At 39.1% G+C, this 8,067-nt stretch overlaps 1 protein-coding gene across 2 annotated transcripts in view; it reads right to left on the reverse strand.

Moving 5' to 3' along the window:
* Positions 1-8,061, reverse strand: part of MAPK6 (mitogen-activated protein kinase 6) — a 31,160-nt gene extending 23,099 nt beyond the window's left edge. For both annotated transcript variants that reach the window (XM_014537790.1, XM_005863919.2), the window contains exon 1: positions 7,934-8,061. The gene's annotated coding sequence lies outside the window, so the exon portion shown is untranslated. The remainder of the gene's footprint in view (positions 1-7,933) is intronic.
* Between the last annotated feature and the right edge of the window lie 6 nt (positions 8,062-8,067).

Genomic DNA, 8,067 nt, shown 5'->3' on the forward strand with positions numbered 1-8,067 from the left:
GCGCTTGACGGGGACCTCAGGCTGCACCCCCTACCCTGGCGCCCGGCCAGGCCACCTGAGGCTGCGCCCCCCATCCGGTGGGGCTTGATGGGGGTGGGGCCAGCTGGGTCTGGATCTCACCCAATGGGGGTGGGACCAGCCGGGTCTGGGTCTCGCGCAACTTCGAGGAGCATGTGGGTGGGCAGGGACTTGACTCTGATTCCCGTGGCGCACCCCAGACTCTGACAGGAGGAAGATTTTCATATACATTTTACTAATTTTCTTTCATCTCTGACACTTCTATTATAGAGAAAGGGCAAATAGCAATATTAAAATATTTCCTCTAATTAATTCCCTTTTAATGTGCACAAATTTCATACACCGGGTCACTAGTTATAAAATAAATGCCACTATGCTTATTTTGATGCTCTTATCTAGTTGCTATTTACTCTAGGGTATCCATATTGGAATATCAGAACTTTACCGACCAGATAAACAGAATAGTCAAATAATCTCTAAAGACCCTTCCAATTCTAAAAGTTGATGAAAGCACAGTACAAGTTTTTTATTTCACAGATTTGTTTCTTCACAAGCATGTATTATAGTGATGCACTCAAACAGGGGCAATGTTCAACCACTCTACACTAAACATTAAAAAAACAATCCCTTCTACAAAATTAAGGCTAGAATTTTAAAAATAATTATAATAACCTTTCATCCCCTCTCCTATCTTCTTCTTGCCCAAGCCCTCACTACTGACTCATCTCCTAACATTAAGGAAATATTGGAGCAAATATACAAGCAGGAGACATGCAGATAGCCTCCTTCTTCAAGTACCTTTAGACATCTAAGAGTCCAACAAGATGAAAATATAAATTTCTGTAGCAGGATAGGTTAATAACAAATAACTCCCCAAAATCTCAATGACTTGGCCCGGCTGGCATGGCTCAGTGGATGAGCATCAACCTATGAACCAGGAGGTCACGGGGCATATGCCCAGGTTGTGGGCTCAATCCTGAGCAGGGGACATGCAGGAGGCAGCCGATCAATGATTCTCTCTCATCACTGATGTTTCTATCTCTCTCTCCCTCTCCCTTCCTCTCTGAAATCAATAAAAATATATATTTTTTAAATCTTAGTGACTTACTAAGTCTTGCTCATGCAACAAGTCCCACAAACTGTAGAAGCAGTTACCATCTCTACCATTACCACTCAATGTGCCAAAAGCAAAGAGAACATGGAAATATCTCACTGGTACCTAAAGCTTATATCCAAAAATGATAGACTTCACTCTATTCAGATTTTATTCACCTTTGGTCACATGGTCACACCTACTTCAAGGGAGTAGGAAAATGCAATCCCAACATGGCCCCAGAAGCAGAAAAAGACAAGATGTTTGAACAACTTTGAGTAAAACAGCTTTAATTCTTCCATCCATCCATTACATTTTTATTCAAAAAAATCTTATTAAGTGCTTACTATATGCCAGGCATTGTTTTAGGCATTAAGGTGTAGCAGGGGCTAACCAAAAAACAAAACAAACAACAAAAAATTTAATCTCAAAGACTGCATAATCCTAGAGCACTGTAGTAGATTCCTCCCTGTTCCACTAACATTTCTTTCTCCTCTCTTTTCTTTTCCTTTTTTAAAAAAAATATATTTTTATTGATTTCAGAGAGGAAAGGAGAGAGAGAGAGATACACAAACAACAATGATGAGAACCAATGATCAGCTTCCTCTTGCATGCCCCCAAGTGGGGAACGAGCCTGAAACCGGGGCATGTGCCCTGACCAGGAATGGGAACTGTGACGTTCTGGTTCATAGGTCAATGCTCAACCACTGAGCCACATTGGCTAGAGTCCTCTCTTTTCTAATAGCATTTTCCTTCCCTTGTCTTTTGCCATCTTCCCCAATCTAATTTAATTTAATCCCTATTCTTCAGATCCTCTGATCCTCAATTTCCAGAGCACCATTCCCCTCCTCATTGTTTTAACTATTTTAAAATAAAAAGTTTGAGACTAAGTAGTTTAATTGACATTTTCTGAGCATAGTACCTAGTACTTAGTAGGCAACTTAAAAACTGTGCTATGGCCCTGGCTGGTTTGGCTCAGTAGATAGAGCATCAACCTGCGGACTCAAAGGCCCAGGTTCAATTCCAGTCAAGGGCACATGCCCAGGTTGCAGGCTCGTCCCCGGTGGGGGCCATGCAGGAGGCAGTTGATCAATGATTCTCTCTCATCATTGATGTTTCTATCTCTTTTTCCCTCTCACTTCTCTCTGAAATCAATAAAAAATATATATTTTTTTAAAAACTGTACTATGCCTTGGCCAGTGTGGCTAAATGGTTAATGCGTTGGCCCATGGACCAAAGGGTCGAGGGTTCGATTCCCAATCAAGGGCACATACCTGGGTTGCAAGGTTGATCCCCGGCCCTGGTCAGGGCATGTGCAGGAGGCAACCAATCAATGTATTTCTCTTGCATCAATATTTCTCTCTGTCTTTCCCTCTCTCTTCCACTCTTTCTGAAAATCAGTAGGAAAATATCATCAGGTGAGGATTAAAAAAATAATAATAATAAATAAAAAGATAATAGGAGCACAAAGTGCTAGAAAGGGGTAAACTGAATCATGCAATCTTAAGGTTTATAGTATTGGTGAAGTAGCTTTATGATTTAAAATAGGCTATGGTAAGTAATGAAAGGCTAACAGGTTATCTTCAAATACCTTCTCCCTTTTTTGATCGTTATGTTTACTTAATCACATGTCCATCAATGGAGAGTAAAGGAAGGAAAAAAACTAAATAAATCACCAATTTTAAGTAACGATTTATTTTGCCAGTTTTGATGTACTTTTACATCAATCATACAAACTAATACATTGCTATTTAAAAACCATAGATTCACTGACAATTCCAAAGGAAATGGAAATTAATCAAGTGAATCAGGATACATATACATATTTTAATTGAAATAATTTCAAGGTGCTCTACTTTCTGCTTTAAAAGTATAGAGTTTTAAGATATTAAAAAATTGTTGTGGAACATGGCCCCAAATCTAATTTGAGGATATAAATAACATATTTGATACATAGTTATCCCATGTTATAAACTATTATCAAAGCAATTAATTTTTTAACATATTTGTTTATATTATAAAGGAAGTCATTTTAAAAGACTAAGGGATAATAGTAAACTTCATTAAGAATTATTATGGCCCTAGCTCAGGGGTGGGCAAACTTTTTGACTCGAGGGCCACAATGGGTTCTTAAACTGAACCGGAGGGCCGGAACAAAAGCATGGATGGAGTGTTTGTGTGAACTAATATAAATTCAAAGTAAACATCATTACATAAAAGGGTACGGTCTTTTTTTTTTTTAGTTTTATTCATTTCAACGGGGCCGGACCCGGCCCGCGAGGCCGTAGTTTGCCCACGGCTGCCCTAGCTGGTTTGGCTCAGTGGATAGAGCGTCAGCCTGTGGACTGAAGGGTCCCAGGTTCGATTCCGGTCCAGGGCACATGCCCGGGATTGCCAGCTCTATCCCCAGTATGGGGCGTGCAGAAGGCAGCTGATCGATTCCGGTCAAGGGCATGTACCCGGGTTGCGGGCTACATATAGTAAATGTCAAAAGTTGGACACAGGCAAGTACTCTAGGGTTAGAATCTTCCCACTGCATAAGGTGGGAGGTTAAGAACCACTCAATGTTTCTGTACCTGAAATAAATAACAAATGACATATCAATCTGGCAGCTATCAAGTGCCAACAAGCCTGGAGGTACTAGGCCAAGAGAATAACTGTCCCCTCAAAGCTCTCAAGATAATGAAGAAACACTTATTTAACGGCTATTTTTAATTTTTTAATACAAGTGAAAATAACTTTATTGAGACAAAACGAAAAATATACATTCTTGTAACTGAGATTATCTACTTTATTGAACACAGGAGTATCAATCAGAAAATTGGTACTGCTTTAATAACTACTAAAATAATATTTGAGCATACTAGAAAAATAGGTAGTTAGAAACCTCCCATCTCTCCAATTTATAAATGAAGAGGGAAATTATTAAATTGAGCCTAATCAGTTATTAAATTACAGCTTAGATTATTTTAAATTTAATGTGGGTAAAGATCACCCAGATCTGTGCTGTCCGATATGGTAGCCACTAGCTATCTGCAGCTATTTAAATATAAATTAATTACAATGAAATAAAATTAAAAATTCAGTCCCTAAGGTGCACCACCTGCAAGTACTCAATAGTTATATGCGGCTACCTCATTGGACAGCACAGAACAGAATATTTTAATCATCACAAAAAGTTCTATTGGACAGTAATTATATCCTCAATTTCCCTCTTGACTTTTTTCAGGAAGGCCCATTAAAAGGGCAACTCTAGACCTGAATTTTCCAGATCAGTTACTAATTAGCTGAGCAACTATGTATACATCACCTAGCAGTGCTTCCAGAAATGCACATTGGAATGACCTGCAAATCTTGTTAAAATGCAGATTCTAATTCAGTAGGTCATAAAACGGGGTCAAGATTCTGCACTTCTAACAAACTCCCACCATGCTTAGATCTCTCTGCATCTTTGTTTCTTTAGCTGTCAAATGATGTGCCAGGGGCAAGATAATGTCCATGACCCTTCTGTATACACTAACGTTTTATAGTTTTATGGCTGTACAGAATTAAATGCACAGAGACTTCATACTCTCTGCAGAGATAGGCTCTTTCCTAAAGTGAATGCTAGAGTTCTAACAATTTTTGTGATACCATTGTTTTTTCATGAAAAGACATAAATTTAAATGGAAAATGTTGTTTGCTATATAAACATTTGATCTCTGTACAACTTTTCAGAAATGGATTTAAAAGGCTGGCACATAGGAAAGACAAACTTTTTAAAACTATTAGAGGGGCACATTCTATTTTCTAACGATGCAGTTCATTGAGGGGGAAAAAACAATGCTGGATGCAGTCTACACTGTTTACCTTAAAAGCATCAGCTCCACATGAAAAACAACTCCCTGGAAAAAACCATTAACTACAATAACATTATTGTTGTTTTTGTAAAGTCTCAGTCATGGCTCTGGAGCAATAAAACTGACCTAAATCCCCTTACCACTAGCAGGCTAGAGTAATGTAACAGCTCACAAAACAAGCTGAAGGAGATGACAAGAGGCAGCCAACAATGCCACAAAGAATTTACTTTTGAGGCATCTTCTTTCTATTTTAACAGGGGTTCATGGTTCATGTGGGACTAGGAACAAGGAACCACATAGCAGTGGTAAGGCTAACCATTTCATAAGGCAATATACCTCACTGAAAAGAGGCTAAGATATTCAGTTTGTTTATAAATTCTTAATTATGCACAACAGCTAATTACCTATGATCCTAAAAACACACACAAAGGAAGTACTTGTTCAACCTCTAAGTGATAGAATGCTTTGAAAATCTGTAATACTTTTATACTTCTATTTTTATATTTCTTTTAGTAGGAAATATATTTTAAGGTTTGAATTAAACCTTTTTAAGTTCCTCTATATAAATTATGCAATGCTCTTCCAAAATCTCTCCAAATATTTAACTCACATTAACAATACACTTTATTGCTCACAAAATTCTTCAAATACGTCATTTTGAGAAAATAGTATACAAAAAGAAGTGAGGGAATGGGGAGTTTTTTCTTTTCATCTTTAAAACAAGCTGCCAGTCTCAATTTTTTTTCTTCTCAATCTTATTTTAAGGCAACCTGCTAAACAGTTGCTTTTTAGAATCAGTCAAAATATCTTAATTACCAAATTTCAGTGTATGTCCTAAATTTGGAACTGTACATTCAGCGTATCTTTTAAAAAAACTGATGAAAAACAGTGCCACCCTGGCCAATGTAGCTGTTGGATGTTGTCCCATGCACCGAAAGGTTGCCCCGTTTGATTTGGGATCAGGGCACATGCCTGGTTGCTGGCTTGATCCCCTGGGGTAGGAGGTATGCAGGAGGCAGCTGACGACCATGGATGTTTTGCTCTCACATCAATGTTTCTCTCTCCCTCTCCCTTCCTCCCTTTCTAAAAAATAATCTAAATATATATATATTTTAAACAGTGCCTGTAACAATACCTATCTATTTCAAGTTATCTTTGTTAAGCTGAAAACTCATTTAGATCTGGAGAAAGCACTATGTATAATTCCATCAGAGTGGAATGCTCATGTTCAGATGCAATATTTCTGTACCTTTTCCACTTAAACTAATTTGTAGATTTTATAAAGATAACTTTTGCATTACCAATGAAAACATAAGGTTAATTTCTACCATAAAAGTACTATCTGTCCTTTGTAAATAATCTGTAACAAATCTCTCTCAATAAGAACCAAAGACCAGTTAGGACCAAACATTTAATTTCAGCAACTGACCAGCAATTTTATCTTTCAACACATGTTCCAACACCTGTAGGATATATGATAACCTTTTGAAATGCAATTTAAGAAGCCATCACTTTTTTAGAGAAACTGTGGTTCCTCCTAAGAGAGAATTATAATGTGGACAGAAACATGTTAACCTATCATTTAAAAAACTACAGAGTATAAAAAAAAAAAAAAGGCCACGTAGCAGCCCGTGGGCAGGATGAGTCATCACCCAACTCAAAACTTGCAGCACTTCAAGCTTCCTCCTACCCGACCCCATACCCTTCAGCAATGTACCCTGAGTCAGCAAACCTTTCCATTTTGTCAGTTATGAATTCCCACGAAGCTTAAATGAACTTATGCAAAACACTGCAACACATTTGGGACTAAGACTTGTCACTGGAACGTGTGCTTTTTCTACTGCAAAATTAACTGATCTTCAAATCAATCTTCTCTAGATTCTTAATTTACAGAAAGTAATCAAACACTAATCCTCTTTTGTAAATAAGTGACCTTCAAAATATGGTGATATGTAAAGGTTTTTATAAACAATTCTCCATTTCCCGGAGGGTTTTTTCCCCCTTTTAATCTGAATAGTAATATCTAGATGATAAAAACATGTCCTGCTCAAATCTGGCATTTCCTGGATGACAGCAATTACTGAATTTAGGATACCAGTAAGCAATTTTACAAGTTTCACAGGCAATACTCTTAAGTGATGTAACATACATGTGTGTGAAAGGACTTTACACACCTTGGCACATAGCAAGCCCTCCATAAACATGCTTGAACAACTACCTGCTAAAGACATGCAAAGTTTCTTCCACCCAATAAAACATTATTTTTCAAACGTTAAAAAAATCTGACGTTTCTAAGAGAAACTCTAGAGGCAATTCCCTCTTTGGACTCTACATTCATCTAGTGACTAGGATTCCTAGTCAGATTACTCTTTCCAGCTCAGTTTCCCAACGTGGAAACGAGAGGCTATGTCCAATCAGAACTTTAAAATATAACAAGGCAGGAAGAATCAAGCAATCAGAAAATTACTCTGAAGCTGTTTGCGCTCCATTTTGTCCCGTTAATTTTTTTCTCAGCACATCATCTTGTATGCGTAAATAAAAAAAAAAGTTAATACTGAGACTGACTGTTAATAAGGGCATTTGTAGCACTGAAGGAAAAAAAAACAACAACGACTTTTGCTGCAAACCCAGTAGGCTTCCAATTCCACATCACCAGTCCCCTTCACTGGACTTTCCCCAATGAGCAAGCAAGAGAAAAACCAGGAAAGGAATAAAAAAAGATCCTGCTTCCCGGAGCTCCCACCTACCACCTGACCCAGTTGAGTCTTCCTACAAAACTAGGAACAAAGGAGGCCAAAACACCTTTCCTTTTCCGCGCACCTCACCGAGTCAGATGGCAACGCGCGGCGAAGGCCCCCGGTAGTGCACTGACAACACACGTTTCCATGGGGGTCCTTCCCCGGCCCCCCGCTCCCCGTCCCGTCCCGGGCGCGACGAAGGCCAGGCTGCAGGAGCGGAGGCAGGAAAAGGGGGTCCGACTCACGAGTTTGCTGCGTCTCCTGTACGGCCAGACTCAAAACTTAGGCAGAGGACTCACGGCTCTGCGGCGAGCCGGGGAGGTGTGCGCCCGGCGAGGGTGCGCGCTGCGCCTTAGCCGAGGCCGCCGGAGACTTTGCC

This window comes from Myotis brandtii, unplaced genomic scaffold (genome assembly GCF_000412655.1).
Source record: "Myotis brandtii unplaced genomic scaffold, ASM41265v1 scaffold182, whole genome shotgun sequence".
In the NCBI taxonomy this organism is placed as follows: domain Eukaryota; kingdom Metazoa; phylum Chordata; class Mammalia; order Chiroptera; family Vespertilionidae; genus Myotis; species Myotis brandtii.